The following is a 23,399-nucleotide window of genomic DNA, read 5'->3' on the forward strand; positions in this document are numbered from 1 at the left end:
CTTTTTTCATGTTGCAGTTTATTCAACAACAATAATAAAAGCCCATCATCAAAAAAATATGTGTTCTCGCCTTTTGATTTCTTTGACATATATTTGAAGGTAAAATTATCAATTGTTTTGATTAAAGAAATTGAGGGCTTTACGATTAACATTTGAATATTATATTAATTTTTGAAATGAAAGAAAATCTTTAAGTGCAACAATAGTCAAGTGTCAGAATAAGAACAATCACAGATGTCTGTTTAGTTAATGAAGCATAGTGATTTTTTTTTTAAACAGTCTATCATATTGAGTTACCGTCTATAAACAATCTGATTATATCTTCTCTACTATTCCAACAGTTCCTGCTTTCTGATTCAATATAATTCTAAAAACCCTAGCTAGAGACTAAACAATGCATTACCTGAAGTATAAAGGAGTTTGAATAAATGCCATCAAATTCTCCTCATTACAATAATAATAACAGATTTAGAATAAGGTTATTGTTGTGGCTCTGTTCATGGATTCAGTGTTCTCGGAAATGATTGCATAAAGACATTTTTATGTTAATACACTTTATGCCACTGAAGTACAAACATGATTATTGCGCAAAATACACATTTCTCTCTGAAGCTGGCTATAAGTCACAAAAGCTCCTCGGCCTTCTGACTGGTGGAATGGACTATGAATAAAGTAATTCAACATTAAGATGGTGCATCTTGGTGTAAATTGCTTTTTTTGTAAGCATACCAACTTGATCAAAAAGAAATATTAACAACTTCCTGAAGCATGTAGCTTGACCTGAAGATGGGACTTTATAAACAGTATTGTTTTATACATGGTATAAAAGAATACTGCAAACTTGCTGCTGATTACATGCAGAAGCAATTTATAAGCAGCATTTTTGCATCAAAAAGAAATAGAATAGGCTTATTTTGTTTATAACTTTTGAGTAGAGCGAATGTAAATGCTAAAAATGTGTCAAATAAGTTTTGAATGAAATACACCTTTAAAGAGACGTAAAAGTGCAAAAAGAAATGTGCTAATATGTTAGAGAATTTTTATTATTGTGCTATAACTACGTGTTTAACTACTGCAGGGGGCTACATGATTTTTATTTTATTTTTTTAAGTATTTTGAGTATTTTTGATAGGTAAAATCTGATAATATTCTTAAAACAGATTAAGCAATGTAGCTCTTCAAAATATTAATGACTAGTCCTAAAGCCTGTGTACACGGGCCAATTTTTTTAAGTACCAACCCTTGCTCCCTCTCTCTCCCCCCTCTCTTTTGTGCTCTCTCTTCCCCGCCCCTCTTCTGCTCTCTCCCCCCTCTTTTCTCTCTCTAATCCCTCCCCCTCTTTTGCTCTCTCTCTCTCACCCTATTTTGCTTTCTCTCCCCTATTTTGCTCTCTCTCCCACTATTTTGCTCTCTCTCCTCCCTATTTTGCTCTCTCTCCCCCCTCTTTTGCGCTCTCTCCCCCCTCTTTTACACTCTCTACCCCCTCTCTTTTATGCTCTCTTTCCCCCCTCTTTTGCTCTCTCTCCACCCTCTTTTGTGCTCTCTCTCCCCTCTTTTGTGCTCTCCCCCCCTCTCTTTTGCACTCTCCCCTCTCTTTTGTGCTCTCTCCCCCCTCTTTTGCTCTCTCTCCCCCCTCTTCCTTTTTTGTGCTCTCTCTCCCCTCTTTTGCGCTCTCTCCCCCTCTCTTTTGCGCTCTTCCCCCTCTCTTTTGTGCTCTCCCGCCTCTCTTTTGTGCTCTCTCTCCCCCTTCTCTTTTGCATTCTCTTTTCCCCCTCTTTTGCGCTCTCTCCCCCCTCTTTTGCTCTCTCTCCCTCCTCTTTTGTGCTCTCCCCCCTCTCTTTTGCACTCTTCCCCCTCTCTTTTGCGCTCTCTCTCCCCCTTCTCTTTTGTGCTCTCTCTCTCCCTTCTCTTTTGTGCTCTCTCTCCCCCTTCTCTTTTGCGCTCTCTCTCCCCCCCCTTGTTTGCGCTCTCTCCCCCTCTCTTTTGCTCTCTGTCCCCCCTCTTTTGCTCTCTCTCCCCCCTCTTTTGCGCTTTCTCTCCCCTCTTTTGTGCTCTCCCCCCCCTCTCTTTTGCACTCTCCCTCTCTCTCTCCCACTCTTTAGTGCTCTCTCCCCCCTCTTTTGCTCTCTCTCTCTCCCCCTAGTTTGATTTCTTTCCCCTATTTTGCTCTCTCCCCCTATTTTGATCTCTCTCCCCCCTCTTTTGTGCTCTCTCCCCCCTGTTTTGCGCTCTCTCCCCCTCTCTTTTTGCTCTCTGTCCCCCCTCTTTTATGCTTTCTCTCCCCCCTCTTTTGATCTCTCTCCCCCCTCTTTTGCGCGCTCTCTCCCCCTCTCTTTTGCGCTCTCTCCCCCTCTCTTTTGCTCTCTCTCCCCCCTCTTTTGCGCTCTCTCCCCCTTTCTGTTACTCTCTCTCTCCCCTCTTTTGCGCTCTCTACCCCTCTCTTTTGCGCTCTCCCCCTCTCTTTTACGCTCTCTCTCCCCTTCTCTTTTGTGCTCTCTCTCCCCCCTCTTTTGCGCTCTCCCCCCATTCTTTTGCGCTCTCCCCTCTCTCTTTTGCGCTCTCTCCCCCTTCTCTTTTGCACTCTCTCTCCTCCTTCTCTTTTGCGCTCTCTCTCCCCCCTCTTTTGTGCTCTCTCTCCCCCCTCGTTTACGCTCTCTCCCCCTCTCTTTTGATCTCTGTCCCCCCTCTCTTTGGCTGACTCTCTTCCTCTCTTTGTGCTCTCTCTCCCCCCTCTCTTTTGCTCTCTCTATGCCCCTCTTTTGCTGTCTCTCCCCCCTCCATTTATCCCCCCTCTTCTGCTCTCTCTATCCCCCCTCTTTAGAGCTCTCTGACGGCGCATCTGGCCCCGCCCGGCCACGCTCTGCCTGTGCCCCGCCCGACCCGCTCACGTCATGTCCATCCGGCCACGCCCACTCCACGCCAGAAAATTGCTGCAAGCCTGCATAGCTCTTGCTGTTGACTTAACAAATATTTACAGGAGACTTGTAGAGCTCTTGCTGCTAACTTGTCTCAAAATCACAAATTACCTCTTGCTAGAGACTTGCCACGAAAAATTGCTGCAAGTTGAAAAAGCATCAACTAGAACTTGTGCAGCAATTATGCTGCAAGTAAACACACTTGCTATTTCAAACTTGCAGCAAGTTAAGCAGACTTAAAGTGAAAACTTGCTACAGGTTTGTGGCAAGTTATCCTTGCTATCTGGGCCCCCTCTCTTTTGCTCTCTCTCTCCCCCCACTCTTTAGTGCTCTCTCCCCCCCCTTTTGCTCTCTCTCTCTCCCCCTATTTTGCTCTCTCTCCCCCTATTTTGCTCTCTCTCCCCCCTATTTTGCTCTCTCTCCCCCTCTTTTGCGCTCTCTCCCCCCTCTTTTGCGCTCTCTCCCCCCTCTCTTTTTATGCTTTCTCTCCCTTCTCTTTTGATCTCTCTCCCCCTATTTTGCATGCTCTCTCCCCCCTCTTTTGATCTCTCTCCCCCCTCTTTTGCACGCTCTCCCCCCTCTCTTTTGCGCTCTCTCCCCCTCTCTTTTGCGCTCTCTCCCCCTCTCTTTTGCTCTCTCTCCCCCCTCTTTTGTGCTCTCTCTCCCCTCTTTTGCGCTCTCTCCCCCTCTCTTTTGCGCTCTCCCCCTTCTCTTTTGCGCTCTCTCCCCCTCTCTTTTGCTCTCTCTCTCCCCTCTTTTGCACTCTCTCTCCCCTCTTTTGCGCTCTCTACCCCTCTCTTTTGCATTCTCCCCCCTCTCTTTTGCGCTCTCTCTCCCTCTCTTTTGCGCTCTCTCCCCCTTCTCTTTTGCGCTCTCTCTCCCCCTTCTCTTTTGCGCTCTCTCTCCCCCTTCTCTTTTGTGCTCTCTCTCACCCCTCTTTTGTGCTCTCTCTCCCCCCTCATTTGCACTCTCTCTCCCCCCTCATTTGCACTCTCTCCCCCTCTCTTTTGCTCTCTGTCCCCCCTCTTTTTGCGCTTTCTATCTCCCCCTCTTTTGTGCTCTCTCCCCCCTCTTTTGATCTGTCTCCCCCCTCTTTTGTGCGCTCTCTCCCCCTCTCTTTTGCGCTCTCTCCCCCTCTCTTTTGCTCTCTCTCCCCCCTCTTTTGCGCTCTCTCCCCCCTCTTTTGCGCTCTCTCTCCCCTCTTTTGCGCTCTCTCCCCTCTCTTTTGCACTCTCCCTCCTCTCTTTTGCGCTCTCTCCCCCTCTCTTTTGCTCTCTCTCTCCCCTCTTTTGTGCTCTCTCTCCCCTCTTTTGCGCTCTCTACCCCTCTCTTTTGCATTCTCCCCCTCTCTTTTGCACTCTCTCTCCCCCTTTTCTTTTGTGCTCTCTCTCCCCGCTCTATTGCGCTCTCCCCCCTTCTCTTTTGCGCTCTCTCTCCCCCTTCTCTTTTGTGCTCTATCTCCCCCTTCTCTTTTGCGCTCTCTCTCCCCCTTCTCTTTTGCGCTCTCTCTTCCCCTCTCTTTTGTGCTCTCTCCCCCTCTTTTGCTCTCTCTCCCCTCTCTCTTTTGCTGACTCTCTTCCTCTCGTTGTGCTCTCTCTCCCCCCTATCTTTTGCTCTCTCTGTGCCCCTCTTTTGCTGTATCTCCCCCTCCCTTTATCCCCCCTATTCTGCTCTCTCTATCCCCCCTCTTTAGAGCTCTCTGACGGCGCATCTGGCCCCGCCCAGCCACGCTCCGCCCGCGTCCCGCCCGACCCTGCCCACTCCACACCAGATGCCAGGTGAGGTAGGCCTAGTGTGTTTGTCCTCGCATGCAGTCTCTACTGCGCATGACAGCTTTGGACAAACACAGTTAGGCTTTTATTATATAGGATGTCTCTAGTTACTAGGGAGCTTTGTATATGAACACATTTAATGAAAAATTATTTAGTTTAATCATTGTGTTCATTTGTTTTTTTTTACCTAAAGATCCATATGAACATAGGGATGTGTACATTTTTAGTTATGGCCTTTTACAATTATTTAATTAATTTAATTTGGCATGAGATTTGATAACAAAGTCTAGTAGAAGAGTCTTCCCCTTTTCAGAACATCGCCCTTTCTCAGGTACCTCTAAATCTAAACAATAATTTTTTTCTATTTGAATAGCCAATGCATTTTGTAATTTTGATAGCTAAGATTGATTGCGAATGTAATAGGACACGCTCTAGTATTGTGTGTAATTATAGAGCAATTAAGTAGTTACATGTCCAAACTAATATATGTTTAAACATTGTATGAACTTTATTTCACTTTGTACATTTAACTTTGTATTACATTGCTTTCATAGGCATGATTTATTAAAAAAACATGAAGAAGAAAAAAAAAAAAAAAAACTAGCACAAATTCCTTTTAAAGTTTGCTGACAATGGTGATTGAGCCTTCCATTTTTTCTTGAGGAACACACTAACTAGATCTTCCTGAAGTTAAAGTTGACATTAAGTAATGTACAATTGTATTTTCTGCCACCCTACAATCGGAGCATCATGAGTAAAATTAATGGTACCTTTTATCCCCCAGGCTCTACAATATTATGATATGTTTTGTACTAAACATTTATGAGCATTAAATGATTTGCTATAAATATTCTGAATTGCATTCAATATTAGTACTTCAGTTTCTTTAGAGTTTGTCTGACATTTGAAATTATTTATTTAAAAAACGTAGATACCCACACAATTTAGCTGTTTACTTATAGCTATACTCCTCATCTTACTTTATTCAAGAACTCTATAAATAATGTAAAACAGTACTCATATACTCATTAGGCAAACCTGTACATGCTACACTTTCTGATTACCATAATCTCATTATTAGACATTCCTTAGTTCCATGGATGACAACGACATCAATATTTTCTGACTCTTGAAATAATTGTTAATAAAAATGTGCGTTTTACACTAAATATTGATTTTGAAAAGCATCTTTTTAAAATTTGCTAAATCTTTTATTCCTCTTCACTTATCAACAGATACGCAGCACAAAGGTACAATGATTTGGAGGATGAGAGGACTAATTGAACAGGAAAAATAATTCTCTGCATTTGACTCTTCATATTTCCTTAGACTAACTCGGGTGCCAACAACCTAATGGGTATTCCAATCTATATGTACTTTGGTTTTCTCTAGTAAATGATTGTTTAGGTCCCTGTGGAATAAATAAACATCAATTCTGCCTTTACAATTTGCACCTAATGAAACATCAAGTCCAGTAAATGAAAATATAAAAACAGGAAGTCACTTCTAAAAATAAACACAAATCATTTAACAGTTTTATAACAAATGTACATAGCTTATGGTAGAGTAATAATATGAAGATAAACAAAATTAAATATCCAATATTAATGAAAGCTATTGGCATATTAAATCCTTCATGCAAGGATGCTCTAAGGATTATTGGCCTTGTTTACATAATAGCTTTCTCCTTACTTCAGCTCATTTCCCACATTAATTTACTCATTGCTCAACAATGCATACTGGAAAATAAACAAAATAATACAATTTTAAGGAGCTATTAAAACCCATTATATTAAATTAACCATTAATAAAAATGAAGATGAACTGCTAAATGTAACATTTGAAAAAAAAAATATATATTAAAGAAAAATAATCAAAGAAAACAAAAATATTGCTGCAGTGTCTATACCACATATTAGCAATGCAGAACAGACTATTAAAGAAAAGACTATAATACACTGCTTAGCTTTGTTACAATACGTATAATCTAGTTCATTGAATAACCTCTATTGCATAAATTAATATTGTACTTAAAATGTTTAATTTAGAATAGCAAAAAAATGCATTTAAAAAAAAAAAGTTTATTAAACTCTGATTGTAATACATATGTTGCCCGACGCACGCAAACACCTTACTTCTAGCGAAGATAGAGTGTGAGCAGGAGCAATAAATAGCGTTCCACGCGTACTCTAGCCCTAAATTAGTAATCATTGAATTGCTTTACACTTCACATATTCCTATATAATCTATATATTTGAATGTATTAAAATATGTGCTAAGATTAAATAACATTTCTTTTGTATAGACATTGGTTATCAGGTTTTTATATTGTATTATTGTATAATCCTACAAAATTCCTAAGCAAATTAAACATATCCTCACATTTACAGCAACCATCAAAGGCCTAGTTTCTATTATTTTTGTAAACAGTGTAAAATGGTGGTATCTCCATTAAAGTCTATGGAAATGTTTTATGTTACCTCTAGTTTTTACACAGTTTAGAATAACAATGGAATTAGGCCAAAATCTAGTTTTAAAAATTAGAAAAATTATTGTTACATTAAAGGGATAGTCTAGTCAAAATTAAACTTTCATGATTCAGATAGAGCATGCAATTTCAAGAAAACTTTCTAATTTACTCCTATTATTTTTTCTTCGTTCTATTGCTATCTTTAATTGAAAAAGCAAACATTTAAGCTTAGGAGCTGGCCCATATTGGGTTCAGCAGACTGGATAGCGCTTGCTGATTGTTGGCTACAATTAGACATTAATCAGCAAGTGCTACCCAGGTTCTGAACCAAAAATGGGTCTGCTTCTATGCTAATATTCTTACTTTTTCAAAATAAAGACACCAAGAGAACAAAGAAAAAATGATAATAGGAAATTAGAAAGTTGCTTGAAATTGCATGTTCTATCAGAATAATTAAATAAAGTTTAATTTTGACTAGACTATCCCTTTAAAGGGAGATTGTAGTAAACTTTTCTGTTTCATCTAAGAAATAGCATTTCAAAATAGGTTTAAACCTTTATTTTTTTTGTTTTAAGTTTTTTTTTTTCTCAAAAAAACTTCAAATTCCATTATTTTTATTCATTTTTATTTTCATTTTTTGTGTCACCCAGCATTGATATATATTTTTTTTGAGGTATCACCTGTTTTCTAAATTTTTGTGATTTTTTTCTTAATGTGATTCACATTTTTCTTTTTGTCTTTTATATTTTTTGTATAACTTTTGTATTTTTTCTACATCATCATTTTGACTATTTGGAATGATCTAATTGCATTTGGAATCATTCACTTAATTTGTGCACAGGATTCTCAAAACTATCTGCATAAACTAATTCTTCCTAGTGGACACTACATTTAGGATTTTTATATATACGTACTGTCCTCCAATGAGACTTCATTTATCACACAATGAGACCACCATATTTGCACCATATATGATACCCACATTATAGGCACATTGTTAGGAGCATATCAGACAAGAACAACATATATATTTTCTTTGTCTTTGTCAGGGTTTTTTTTCCTGCTTTGTTTGCCACGTGCTGCTGGCAGCCATTTTATTCACCTCTCTTGCTGACTCTGGTGCATAGTGTGTTATGCTGCTCATTTCCTGCACGCCCTTTTATGGCCAGGCTGATGTACATCATCCATGTGAGACAGGTTGCAGTCTCAGAATTGTAAAGTCATAACTTATTATATAAAGGGCCTCTGTTCAGTATGCTTTGCCCTTGCATTGTCTCAGACCTGTTTGTGAGTTCCAGTGTATTACCTGTCTGTCTGATGTCCCTCCTGGTTCCTGATCCCTGGCTTGTTCCTGACTCTGCTGTTCTCCTTGTTCCTGATTCTGGCTCATGTGACTACTCCCTTTGGTTCCTGACTCGGCTTGTCTGACTATTCGCTTTGGCTCCTGACTCAGCTCGTCTGACTACCAGCTCTGGCTTTGACTCCTGGCTTGTTATTTGACTTGTGGACTTTTTATTATTTTTTGTTATTAATAAATGTGTGATTATTTTTGCACTTCTCGTCTCAGTCTGATTCTTGGCACCCTGACATTACACAAGGGCCATGAATCCTGATGGTGTTAATAATCCACCTTTACCTACCATCATTTCCAGGATGGATGAACAGGATCACCACTTGGATCAATTTGCACTAGCCTTGCAAACCCTGCTGACTCGCACTGCACATTTGGATCAAAGTGTCCCGCAAGTTATGGCTGCTCCTGTTTCCGCTGCTGCACCTAGTCCTACCAGGAGCATGTCCAGTTCTGCGCCTCTACCTCAGCGATATGGAGGTGATCCTATTCAGTGCAGAGGGTTTTTGAACCAGGTGGGCATTTACTTTGAGATGTTACCTCAGGCGTTTCCCTCTGACAGAGCTAAGGTGGGATTTCTCATTTCGTTACTCTCTGACACAGCTCTTGCCTGGGCTAATCCCTTGTGGGAGACTAATAAACCTGTGATTTCAAATTACCCTGAATTTGTGGCCTCCTTTCAAAGGGTATTTGATGTTCCAGCTCACTCCTCCTCTGCTGCTAAACGACTCATGTCCATTCAGCAAGGTACAAGATCTGTTGCTCAGTATGCCATTGAGTTCCGTATGCTTGCCGCAGAGGAAGGTTGGAACAATGAAGCCCTTGTTGCTGCCTTCTTTCATGGGCTCTCTGATGCGATTAAAGACGAAGTTGCTGCAAGAGATTTACCAGAGGATCTCAAGGCATTGGTGTCTTTTTTGCTCCTAATTGACATCAGACTCAGAGAGAGGCCCTCTTTCAAGGAGCACTTGCGGAAGCCTCCTGTTCCATTGTCTCCTACGTGTTCGTTCCAACCCATGCCTCCCTCTCCTCCCATGCCTCCTGGTCCCGAGTCACCAGGTACTGCTGAGCCAATGCAGTTGGGATTCACGCGTCTTTCCGTGGCAAAGAGGGCCTTTAGGAGGAGGGAGGGGTTATGCCTCTATTGTGGGTTACAGGGCCACCTTTTGAAGTCTTGTCCTAAACAGCCGGAAAAACGATCACACCTAAGGTCCTGTCGGGGGCAGACCTTGGGTGGTTTATTCTCGTCCCTGGAACTGCTAAAGGAGAATGTTTTGGTCATGGTTGTCCTTTCCTGGGTGGACTCCATAGTCACCCAGGCTCTTGTTGACTCCGGTGCTGCGGGCTATTTCATTGACAGTGCTATTGTATCAAAGCACTCCATTCCTGTTTTGCCACGGTCCATTCCGCTTGCTATTGAGGCCATTGATGGCAGGCCGCTTCAGCCTTCACTCATTACTCACGAAACAGCTCCGTTATCTATGGCTCTCCATTTTGAAACTCTCCAGTTCCAGGTGATAAAATCTCCGCATTTTCCAGTTGTTCTGGGTTATCCCTAGCTCTAAAAGCACAATTCCAGTCTCAACTGGCGCAGGTCCAAAATTTTGTCATGGTCTCCGCAATGTATTTCCACTTGTCTTCGGAAACCAGTTAAAGTCTTGTGCACTTCTTCGGTATCTCAATTGCCAGAGGAGTACCGAGAGTTCCTAGATGTTTTTGACAAGGTGCGTGCCAGTACGTTGCCTCCTCACTGGTCTTACGATTGTGCCATAGACCTGCAACCCGGAGCCATTCCTCCTCGGGGCCGGGTTTACCCTCTGTCTGTTGCAGAGAATTGTGCTATGGAGGAGTATGTTGCCAATGCTCTGTCATGGGGATCATCCACAAATCCTGCTCTCCTGCAGGGGCTGGATTCTTCTTTGTGAAGAAAAAATGGTGGCAAGTTAAGACCATGCATTGATTATAGGGGTCTTAATCGTCTTACCATTAAGAATGTTTACCCTATTCCGCTCATTACGGAACTCTTTGACGCCTCAAGGGAGCTACGGTCTTTTTTAAACTTGATTTGAGAGGAGCATACAATCTCGTTAGGATCAAGGAAGGCCACGAATGGAAAACAGCATTTAACACCAGGAGAGGGCATTATGAATATCTTGTAATGCCCTTTGGCCTATGTAATGCTCCTGCTGTTTTCTAGGAATTTATTAATGATGTCCTACGAGATATGTTGCAACAGTGTGTTGTGGTGTATTTAGACGACATCCTCATGCACTCACCCAGACTTGAGGTTCATCGTTCTGATGTTACAGGGGTTCTTCAGAGACTACGTGAGAACGGCCTGTTTTGTAAACTCAAGAAATGTGAGTTCCATCAGACTCAAGTAACCTTCCTAGGTTATGTTATCTCCGTTGCAGGGTTCTCCATGGATCCTGACAAGTTGTCTGCAGTTCTGCAGTGGCCTTGCCCAGTTGGTCTTCGGTCTATTCAACGTTTTTGGGGGTTTGCCAATTACTATAGAAAGTTTATTAAAAACTTTTCTTCCTTGGTCAAACCTATCACAGACATGACCCGTAAAGAGAATGATCCACTCCATTGGTCATCTACTGCCATTAAGGCCTTTGATCGTCTTAAGACTGCCTTCACTGCTGCTCCATTTCTGACTCATCCTAACCCTGTCCTGCCTTTCATTCTTGAGGTTGATGCGTCTGAGACTGGAGTAGGTGCCCTCTTGTCTCAACGTCCTATGCCTGATGGTTCCTTGCATCTGTGCGGTTTCTTCTCTAAGAAATTGTCTCCAACAGAATGCAATTATAAAATAGGTGACAGGGAATTACTGGCCATAATTTTGGCACTCAAGGAATAGAGGCATCTTCTCGAGGGTACTAGCGTACCAGTGCTCACTCTTACTGACGAAAAGAATTTAACTTATCTATCTGAAACAAAACTTTTGCCGCCCCGGCATCTATTTTTGTCTCGGTTTAATTATGTTGTCTCTTACCTGCCTGGTAGCAAGAATGTTAGGGCTGATGCCCTCTCTCAACAATTTTCAGCTCTGTCCAAGGAGGAGTCTGTACCTACTCCAGTTATACCACCTGACCATATTTTGGCTACCATACGTACTAATTTCTTCAATCTATTGCTAATGGTGAGCATCCTTGGACACATCTTTCCATGGACTTCATTGTCGAGCTCTCTGTTTCTAATGGCAATACTGTTATCCTTATGGTGTTTGACCGATTTTCTATAATGTCACATTGCATTCCCTTGAAGAAGCTGCCTACCGCTCAGGAGATTGCTTCAATTTTTGCCCGGAAGGTCTTCTATTTACATGGGTTACCCAAGGAGATAGTGTCGGACCGGGGTAGCCAGTTTGTCTCCAAATTTTGGTGTTCAAATGGGGATCCAGCTTTCCTTCTCCTCGGCATATCACCCTCAATCCAATGGGGCTGTGGAACGGTCTAATCAAGCTATGGAACAGTTCCTCCATTGCTATGTCTCAGATCACCACAACAATTGGTCTGAACTGTTACCTTGGGCAGAGTTTGCTTGTAATAGTGCTATTAATGCTTCCTCCAAGTTATCCCCATTCATGGCGAATTATGGGTTTCTACCATCCTTGTTGCCCGATCCATTCATGTCTCAGAGTATTCCGGCTTTAGAGGAGCATCTCCAGCAACTCCGTTCCATGTGGGTGCAGATTCAGGATTGCCTTCATAGTTCTATGCAGCGCCAAAAGTTCCAGGCTGATCGTAGTAGTCTGCCTGCGACTATCTACATGGTTGGTGAGAGGGTTTGGCTGTCCTTCCGCAACTTGAACTTTCTTGTGCCTTCCAATAAACTGTCTCCCCATTATGTTGGTCCTTTTTGAATACTCTGACAGGTAAATCCTGTGGCCTACGCTCTTCACCTTCCTCCTGCAATGCGCATCTCCAATGTTTTTCATGTCTCCCTCTTGAAACCATTGGTTTGTAATCAGTTTACCACTGTGTTGCCTCATCCCCATCCTATCTTTGTTGACAACCATGAAGAATATGAGGTCAGCAGCATTATTGACTCTCGTATGTCCAGGGGCCGCGTACAGTATTTAGTTCACTGGAGGGGCTACGGTCTGGAGGAGCGTTCATTGGTTCCCTCCTCTGATGTTCATGCTCCCGCCTTCCTCCGTGCCCTCCATGCCCGTTTTCCCAATAAGCCTTTTGTCCTCCCATGGGGGAGGGGTCGTTGAGGGTAGGGTACTGTCAGGGCTTGTTTCCTGCTTTGTTTGCCATGTGCTGCTGGCAGCCATTTTACTCACCTCTCTTTCTGACTTTGGTGCATACTGTGTGATGCTGCTCATTTCCTGCATGCCCTTTTATGGCCAGACTGGTGTACATCATCAATGTGAGACAGGTTGCAGTCTCAGAATTGTGATGTCATCACTTATTATTTTAAGGGCCTCTGTTCAGTATGCTTTGCCCTTGCGTTGTCTCAGACCTGTTTGTGAGTTCCAGTGTATTACCTGTCTGTCTGACGTCCCTCCTGTTTCCTGATCCCTGTCTTGTTCCTGACTCTGCTGTTCTCCTTGTTCCTGATTCTGGCTCGTCTGACTACTCGCTTTGGTTCCTGACTCGGCTCGTCTGACTATTAGCTTTGGCTCCTGACTCGGCTCGTCTGACTACCAGCTCTGGCTTTGACTCCTGGCTTGTTATTTGACTTGTGGACTTTTTATTATTTTTTGTTATTAATAAAGGTGTGATTATTTTTGCACTTTCGTCTCAGTCTGATTCCTGGCACTCTGACAGTCTTCAACTAACATACCAGTTTTTATTTCTTGTTTTTATTGTTTTTTATGGTATGTTAATTTTTACTCATATGTATAATATTCATGGATCCATGACTTTTAACTTCTCTTGATTTAAGCTGTATTATTGTCTGTATTAAACTTTTTGAACTTATTCACCTCAGCCTTAGGTGCTCACTTCATCCACACACAATATCGTGACTGTGTTAACGTATTCCCCCATAGGCTTCAATAGAGCATGAAAAGTGGGTAAAAAATCTAACACCCTACTCACGCGCAAACCCGATTGCATATATTCTAGTGCACTAACCCAACATGAAAACATAAATAAATATAAAACATAGCCCCCTATGTGAAGAACATTGGAATGTGAAATATTTACAGTAAATACACAGTATAACACTTTATTAATTATGAATATTGCATAAATATTTAATCTACATGACTGCACAGGGCTCCAATACACTTATAAACATATGTTTATATATATATACATATATATTTATGTGTTTACATGTCTGTAAATCCATATATACACATATAAATACATAAATACACACATATCAACATATATATATATATATATATATATATATATATTTAGATATGTATATGTATGTATGTATCGTTATGTTAAAATCTTAAAGACCTTATATCTGAGCCATTACAACTTTTTTGTGCAATTTTTTAAAAATAATTTATTAAATAGTGTCATTATAAGTGTAACTGTAATTTAAAATGTATTTTTTATGTGTTTTATGACAATTTTTTGTTTCGCATAACAATTAACAAGAGCTCTGAGATCATGGTAATCATTCCAGCGTAAATCGCAATTGTGCTCACGTGTTCACATTTACTTTCAGCTTGTAATGCGAGCGTTCCTTCCTACACGTTTAAACAGCCAACATAAACCAGATATTGCTTGCGTGAAACAGCGTGCCATTAATCTGGCCCTGTGTCAGATAAATCATTTCTTTTATGCACATTAAAGAGCAGCAAGGGTATATGTTGAAACACTTATGTTCCTCCAAAATAGTTTAAAGGGACAAAAAAGTCAACATTACACATCCACGTTTTCACTTCAACTCTAATATCAGCGCAATTAAAAATTCTCTTGAAAAGACAAGATCGCTTGGGCAAAACTGTTTGTGCCTCACTTGTGATCTAGCCCATAGCCTGTTTCAATGTCTCTCCCTAGGTATTTATCTAGCTCCCAGTAGTGTATTGCTGCATCTTTAACAAAGGATACTTAAGAAAATAAAGCACATTTGATAATATAAGTAAATAAAAAAGTCTAAATTGAAAAGTGATAGGAAAGCCAAAAATAAACTTGCTGATTCAGATAGAGCATGTCATTTTAAGACACTTTTAAAATCACTAATATTTTCAAATATGCTTTTTTCTCTTTTTATCCTTTGTTGAAAAAGAATATGCACATATCCTACACTAGTGGGAGCTAGTTGCTGATTGGTGCCTGCACACATTTGTCTCTTGTGATTGGATAACTAGGGCCTAGATTTAGAGTTGGGTGGTAGCCGTCAAAACCAGCGTTAGATGCTCCTAACGCTGGTTTTTACCGCCCGCTGGTATTTGGAGTCAGTCAGGAAAGGGTCTAACGCTGACTTTGCAGCCGCGACTTTTCCATACCGCAGATCCCCCTACGCCATTTGCGTATCCTATCTTTTCAATGGGATCTTTCTAACGCCGGTATTTAGAGTCCTGGCTGAAGTGAGCATTAGAAATCTAACGACAAAACTCCAGCCGAAGAAAAAAGTCAGTAGTTAAGAGCTTTCTGGGCTAACGCCGGTTTATAAAGCTCTTAACTACTGTGCTCTAAAGTACACTAACACCCATAAACTACCTATGTACCCCTAAACCGAGGTCCCCCCACATCGCCGCCACTCTATTAAAGTTTTTTAACCCCTAATCTGCCGCTCCGTACACCGCCGCCAGCTACGTTATCCCTATGTACCCCTAATCTGCTGCCCCTAACATCGTCGACCCCTATATTATATTTATTAACCCCTAATCTGCCGCCCCCGCTATCGCTGACACCTGCATATTTTTTTAACCCCTAATCTGCCGCTCCGTACACCGCCGCAACCTACATTATCCCTATGTACCCCTAATCTGCTGCCCCTAACTCAGCCGACCCCTATATTATATTTATTAACCCCTAATCTGCCGCCCCCAATGTCGCCTCCACCTATCTACAATAATTAACCCCTAATCTGCCGACCGGACCACACCGCTACTATAATAAATGTATTAACCCCTAAAGCTAAGTCTAACTCTAACCCTAACACCCCCCTAACTTAAATATAATTTAAATCTAACAAAATAAATTAACTATTATTAAATAAATTATTCCTATTTAATGCTAAATACTTACCTGTAAAATAAACCCTAATATAGCTACAATATAAATTATAATTATATTGTAGCTATTTTAGGATTAATATTTATTTTACAGGCAACTTTGTAATTATATTAACCAGGTACAATAACTATTAAATAGTTAATAACTATTTAATAGTTACCTAGTTAAAATAATTACAAAATTACCTGTAAAATAAATCCTAACCTAAGTTACAATTAAACCTAACACTACACTATCAATAAATTAATTAAGTACAATACCTAAAATTATCTACAATTAAACCTAACACTACACTATCAATAAATACATTAAATACAATAACTACAATTAAATTAACTAAAGTACAAAAAATAAAGAAGAACTAAGTTAAAAAAAAATAAAAAAATATTTACAAACATTAGAAAAATATTACAACAATTTTAAACTAATTACACCTACTCTAAGCCCCCTAATAAAATAACAAAGCCCCCCAAAATAAAAAAAATGCCCTACCCTATTCTAAATTAAAAAAGTTCAAAGCTCTTTTACCTTACCAGCCCTGAAGAGGGCCATTTGCGGGGCATGCCCCAAAGAATTCAGCTCTTTTGCCTGTAAAAAAAAACATACAATACCCCCCCCCAACATTACAACCCAATACCCACATACACCTAATCTTACCCAACCCCCCCTTAAATAAACCTAACACTAAGCCCCTGAAGATCTCCCTACCTTGTCTTCACCACACCGGGTCCCGATCTGTCCAGAAGAGCCTCTGAAATCTTCATCCAAGCCCAAGCAGGGGCTGAAGAGTGACGTCCATCCTCCGGCTGAAGTCTAGATCCAAGCGGCAAATAAAGAAGTCCATCTTCGGGAAGAAATCTTCATCCTATCCGGGCAGAAGAGGCAATCCGGACCGGCAAACATCTTCCTCCAAGCCGCATCTTCTATGTTGTTCCATCGGATGACGAGCGGCTGATCTTGAAGACCTCCGGAGTGGATCCATCCTCTTCGTTCGACGTCCAACTGAAGAATGAAGGTTCCTTTAAGGGACAGCATCCAAGATGGCGTCCCTCGAATTCCGATTGGCTGATAGGATTCTATCAGCCAATCGGAATTAAGGTAGGAAAATTCTGATTGGCTGATGGAATCAGCCAATCAGATTCAAGTTCAATCCGATTGGCTGATCCAATCAGCCAATCAGATTGAGCTTGCATTCTATTGGCTGTTCCGATCAGCCAATAGAATGCGAGCTCAATCTGATTGGCTGATCCAATCAGCCAATCTGATTGAACTTGAATCTGATTGGATGATTCCATCTTGGATGACGTCCCTTAAAGGAACCTTCATTCTTCAGTTAGACATCGAACGAAGAGGATGGGTACACGCCGGAGTTCTTCAAGTTCAGCCGCTCATCATCCGATGGAACAACATAGAAGATGCGGCTTGGATGAAGATGTTTGCCGGTCCAGATGTCCTCTTCTGCCCGGATAGGATGAAGATTTCTTCCCGAAGATGGACTTCTTCATTTGCCGCTTCTGCTGCCCCTAAGACAGCCGACCCCTATATTATTTTTATTAACCCCTAATCTGCCGCCCCCGTCTCCTCCACCTACCTACAATAATTAACCATTAATCTGCCGACCGGACCACACCGCTACTATAATAAATGTATTAACCCCTAAAGCTAAGTCTAACTCTAACCCTAACACCCCCCTAACTTAAATATAATTTAAATCTAACAAAATAAATTAACTATTATTAAATAAATTATTCCTATTTAAAGCTAAATACTTACCTGTAAAATAAACCCTAATATAGCTACAATATAAATTATAATTATATTGTAGCTATTTTAGGATTAATATTTATTTTACAGGCAACTTTGTAATTATTTTAACCAGGTACAATAGCTATTAAATAGTTAATAACTATTTAATAGTTACCTAGTTAAAATAATTACAAAATTACCTGTAAAATATATCCTAACCTAAGTTACAATTAAACCTAACACTACACTATCAATAAATTAATTAAATACAATACCTACAATTATCTACAATTAAACCTAACACTACACTATCAATAAATAAATTAAATACAATACCTACAAATAACTACAATTAAATAAACTAACTAAAGTACAAAAAATAAAAAAGAACTAAGTTACAAAAAATAAAAAAATATTTACAAACATTAGAAAAATATTACAACAATTTTAAACTAATTACACCTACTCTAAGCCCCCTAATAAAATAACAAAGCCCCCCAAAATAAAAAAATGCCCTACCCTATTCTAAATTAAAAAAGTTCAAAGCTCTTTTACCTTACCAGCCCTGAAGAGGGCCATTTGCGGGGCATGCCCCAAAGAATTCAGCTCTATTGCCTGTAAAAAAAAACATACAATACCCCCCCAACATTACAACCCACCACCCACATACCCCTAATCTAACCCAACCCCCCTTTAAATAAATCTAACACTAAGCCCCTGAAGATCTCCCTACCTTGTCTTCACCACACCGGGTCCCGATCTGTCCAGAAGAGCCTCTGAAATATTCATCCAAGCCCAAGCAGGGGCTGAAGAGTGACGTCCATCCTCCGGCTGAAGTCTGGATCCTAGCGGCAAATAAAGAAGTCCATCTTCGGGAAGAAATCTTCATCCTATCCGGGCAGAAAAGGCAATCCGGACCGGCAAACATCTTCCTCCAAGCCGCATCTTCTATGTTGTTCCATCGGATGACGAGCGGCTGATCTTGAAGACCTCCGGCGCGGATCCATCCTCTTTGTTCGATGTCCAACTGAAGAATGAAGGTTCCTTTAAGGGACGTCATCCAAGATGGCGTCCCTCGAATTCCGATTGGCTGATAGGATTCTATCAGCCAATCGGAATTAAGGTAGGAAAATTCTGATTGGCTGATGGAATCAGCCAATCAGATTCAAGTTCAATCCGATTGGCTGATCCAATCAGCCAATCAGGTTGAGCTCTCATTCTATTGGCTGTTCCGATCAGCCAATAGAATGCAAGCTCAATCTGATTGGCTGATCCAATCAGCCAATCGGATTGAACTTGAATCTGATTGGCTGATTCCATCTTGGATGACGTCCCTTAAAGGAACCTTCATTCTTCAGTTGGACGTTGAACGAAGAGGATGGATCCACGCCGGAGTTCTTCAAGATCAGCCGCTCATCATCCGATGGAACAACATAGAAGATGCGGCTTGGATGAAGATGTTTGCCAGTCCGGATGTCCTCTTCTGCCCGGATAGGATGAAGATTTCTTCCCGAAGATGGACTTCTTCATTTGCCGCTTGGATCCAGACTGCAGCCGGAGGATGGACGTCACTCTTCAGCACCTGCTTGGGCTTGGAAGAAGATTTCGGAGGCTCTTCTGGACAGATCGGGACCGGTGTGGTGAAGACAAGGTAGGGAGATCTTCAGGGGCTTAGTTTTAGGTTTATTTAAGGGGGGTTGGGTTAGATTAGGGGTATGTGGGTGGTGGGTTGTAATGTTGGGGGGGGTATTGTATGTTTTTTTTTACGGGCAAAAGAGCTGAATTCTTTGGGGCATGCCCCGTAAAGGGCCCTTTTCAGGGCTGGTAAGGTAAAAGAGCTTTTCTATTTTAATTTTAGAATAGGGTAGGGCATTTTTTTATTTTGGGGGTCTTTGTTATTTTATTAGGGGGCTTAGAGTAGGTGTAATTAGTTTAAAATTGTTGTAATATTTTTCTAATGTTTGTAAATATTTTTTTATTTTTTGTAACTTAGTTCTTTTTTATTTTTTGTACTTTAGTTAGTTTATTTCATTGTATTTATTTGTAGGTATTGTATTTAATTTATTTATTGATAGTGTAGTGTTAGGTTTAATTGTAGATAATTGTAGGTATTTTATTTAATTTATTTATTGATAGTGTAGTGTTAGGTTAAATTGTAACTTAGGTTAGGATTTATTTTACAGGTAATTTTGTAATTATTTTAACTAGGTAACTATTAAATAGTTATTAACTATTTAATAGCTATTGTACCTGGTTAAAATAATTACAAAGTTGCCTGTAAAATAAATATTAATCCTAAAATAGCTACAATATAATTATAATTTATATTGTAGCTATATTAGGATTTATTTTACAGGTAAGTATTTAGCTTTAAATAGGAATAATTTATTTAATAAGAGTTAATTTATTTCGTTAGATTAAAATTATATTTAATTTAGGGGGGTGTTAGTGTTAGGGTTAGACTTAGCTTTAGGGGTTAATACATTTATTATAGTAGCGGTGAGATCCGGTCGGCAGATTAGGGGTTAATTATTGTAGGTAGGTGGAGGCGACGTTGGGGGCGGCAGATTAGGGGTTAATAAATATAATATAGGGGTCGGCGGTGTTAGGGGCAGCAGATTACGGGTACAGAGGTATAATGTAAGTTGCGGCGGTGTACGGAGCAGCAGATTAGGGGTTAATAATAATATGCAGGTGTCAGCGATAGCGGGGGCGGCAGGGGTTAATAAATATAACATAGTGGTCGGCGATGTTAGGGGCAGCAGATTAGGGGTACATAGGGATAATGTAGGTTGCGGCGGTGTACGGAGCGGCAGATTAGGGGTTAATAATAATATGCAGGGGTCAGCGATAGCGGGGGCAGCAGATTAGGGGTTAATAAGTGTAAGGTTAGGGGTGTTTAGACTCGGGGTACATGTTAGGGTGTTAGGTGCAGACTTAGGAAGTGTTTCCCCATAGGAAACAATGTAGCTGCGTTAGGAGCTGAACGCTGCTTTTTTGCAGGTTTTTTTTCAGCTCAAACAGCCCCATTGTTTCCTATGGGGGAATAGTGCACGAGCACGTTTTTTAAGCTGGCCGCGTCCGTAAGCAACTCTGGTATTGAGAGTTGCAGTGGCGGTAAATATGCTCTACGCTCCCTTTTTTGGAGCCTAACGCAGCCATTCTGTGAACTCTAAATACCAGCGGTATTTAAAAGGTGCGGGGGAAAAAAAGCACGCGTAGCTAACGCACCCCTTTGGCCGCAGAACTCTAAATCTAGCCGTAGGTGTGTTCAGTAGTGCAATGATGTTCCTTTAGCAAAGGATAACAAGACAGTGAAGCAAATTTTATTATAGAAATAAATAGGAATGTTCTTTGTAATATTATGCTTATCCTGAATCATAATTTTTTTTTTCTTTTTTTTGGAACTGTTACTCAGTTCTCAAATCATAATTTTTTTAAGAACACTTTAATTTCTCTAATAGTAGATAGGGGCAAATCTCTCTAATTACTAATTCAAATAGTTTTATTAATAAAATGCCATTTGTTTTCAAATAGCAAAACCAAAACATTTTAAAATTCCCTTTTCTAGTTGCAACAAATAAAAAAAGGTAATGTCAATACCCCTTTAATTGCTAAAAAGCCCCTTACATATATTGCCAACATGGAACAGAAGGTATAAATTATGCAGGCATACATTTTTATTTATTAGAGTGATTATATAATTAATTACCTATACAGCAGAAGCCAGCAATGAATTCCTCATCATAAACAGCACTAAAAATAGAGTTTATTACAACGTGATTCATGAGAAAATATTACTAAAATCAATCAATTTTGGTTAATCTGGATTGAGCTGATTGATTACAGAAGGAATATATTAATAATTTACCATTGCAACCTAATATAAATGTTGGTATATGGATGAGAAAAATTCCTAAGACCTCATGTTACGATTGCAACTTTGTAGATTTTAAATTTATTATGGGTAAAAAAATGTATATTTTTCTTGGAATTCTTTAAGACTTGTAACTGTATGCTGTAATTTTCACATTGCAAGTGAAACCTTCATGCTGTTGGAATTCCTAAACTCCTTGTACGGTAATTATATAGCAGGCATCATTCCTTTTTTATGTTGAAAGTCCTAAATTCAGCAATGGTCCTCCTCTCAGGTCATTTGTAATTATGTTTATATTTGGAGGGCAATGTTAGAAGAGAGAAGGGGGGTGCACTAAAAATCACATCCTGCAGCCAATAGAAATCAGATTACTTTGCTTTTAGTGTATAGTATCTTGCTATCACATATAGGTGTTTTTGTGTATTTTGAAACAATTTTGAAACCTTTTTGTACAGGAGAAAACTGTAGGGGGAAAATCTTTACAGAATATGCCAGTCCTGGCAGGAAAATTCCAGCTACACCCCTGTTCAGCCCACTAGCGATGGCAGTGGAACTAATTTTACAATAAGAAAATAATATGCTTTGAATATTGTATCATTGATGCAAATTTCCCAGCATCTTTTGCTTGAGCAATGTAATTGTATTGCAATTACTACTGTGCACCTTATTTTTGTTTTTGTTTCCTGCTCAATTTCAATAAAAATCTTACGCCTAGATTACGAGTCTTGCGTTAGCCTTAAAAAGCAGTGTTGAGAGGTCCCAACGCTGCTTTTTAACGCCCGCTGGTATTACGAGTCTGGCAGGTACAGGTGTACCGCTCACTTTTCTTCCGCGACTTGAGCATACCGCAAATCCACTTACGTCAATTGCGTATCCTATCTTTTTAATAGGATTTGCCTAACGCCGGTATTACGAGTCTTGGAAGAAGTGAGCTGTACAGCCTCTCCTGTCAAGACTCCTACCACATTTAAAAGTCAGTAGTTAAGAGTTTTATGGGCTAACGCCGTAACATAAAACTCTTAACTAAAGTGCTAAAAAGTACACTAACACCCATAAACTAACTATTAACCCCTAAACCGAGCCCCCCTCACATCGCAAACACTTAAATAAAGTTTTTAACCCCTAATCTGCCGACCAGACATTGCCGCCACTTTAATAAATATATTAACCCCTAAACCGCCGCACTCCCACCTCGCAAACAGTAGTTAAATTTTATTAACCCCTAATATGCCGTCCCTAACATCACCGACACCTACCTACATTTATTAACCCCTAATCTGCCGACCCCAATGTCACCGCTACTATATTAAATATTAAGTCTAACCCCCCCTAAATTAAATATAATTGAAGCAAAATGAAATAAAATTACTACAATTAAATAAATTATTCCTATTTAAAAACTAAATACTTACCTATAAAATAAACCCTAAGCTAGCTACAATATAACTAATAATTACATTGTATCTATCTTAGGGTTTATATTTATTTTACAGGCAAGTTTGTATTTATTTTAACTAGGTAGAATAGTTATTAAATAGTTATTAACTATTTAATAGCTACCTAGATAAAATAAAGACAAAAGTAACTGTAAAAATAAATCCTAACCTAAATTACAATTACACCTAACACTACACTATAATTAAATTAATTTACTAAATTACCTACAATTAACTTCAATTAAATAAAATAAAGTGTGAACCCCCCCCCACCACTAAATTACAGAAAAAAATAAAATAATTACAAGAATTTTAAACTAATTACACCTACTCTAATCCCCCTAATAAAATAAAAAAAGCCCCCCAAAATAATAAAAATCCCTACCCTATACTAAATTACAAATAGCCCCTTAGAAGTCTTCATCCAGGCGGCATCTTCTATCTTTATCCATCCGGAGTGGAGCGGGTCCATCTTGAAGCCTGCCGACGTGGAGCATCCATCCAGACCAACGACTACACGACGAATGACGGTTCCTTTAAATGACATCATCCAAGATGGTGTCTCTTGAATTCCAATTGGCTGATAGGATTCTATCAGCCAATCGGAATTAAGGTAGGAAAAATCCTATTGGCTGATCCAATCAGCCAATAGGATTGAGCTTGCATTCTATT

The sequence above is a fragment of the Bombina bombina genome, chromosome 5, assembly GCF_027579735.1.
Source record: "Bombina bombina isolate aBomBom1 chromosome 5, aBomBom1.pri, whole genome shotgun sequence".
Taxonomy (NCBI): Eukaryota; Metazoa; Chordata; class Amphibia; order Anura; family Bombinatoridae; genus Bombina; species Bombina bombina.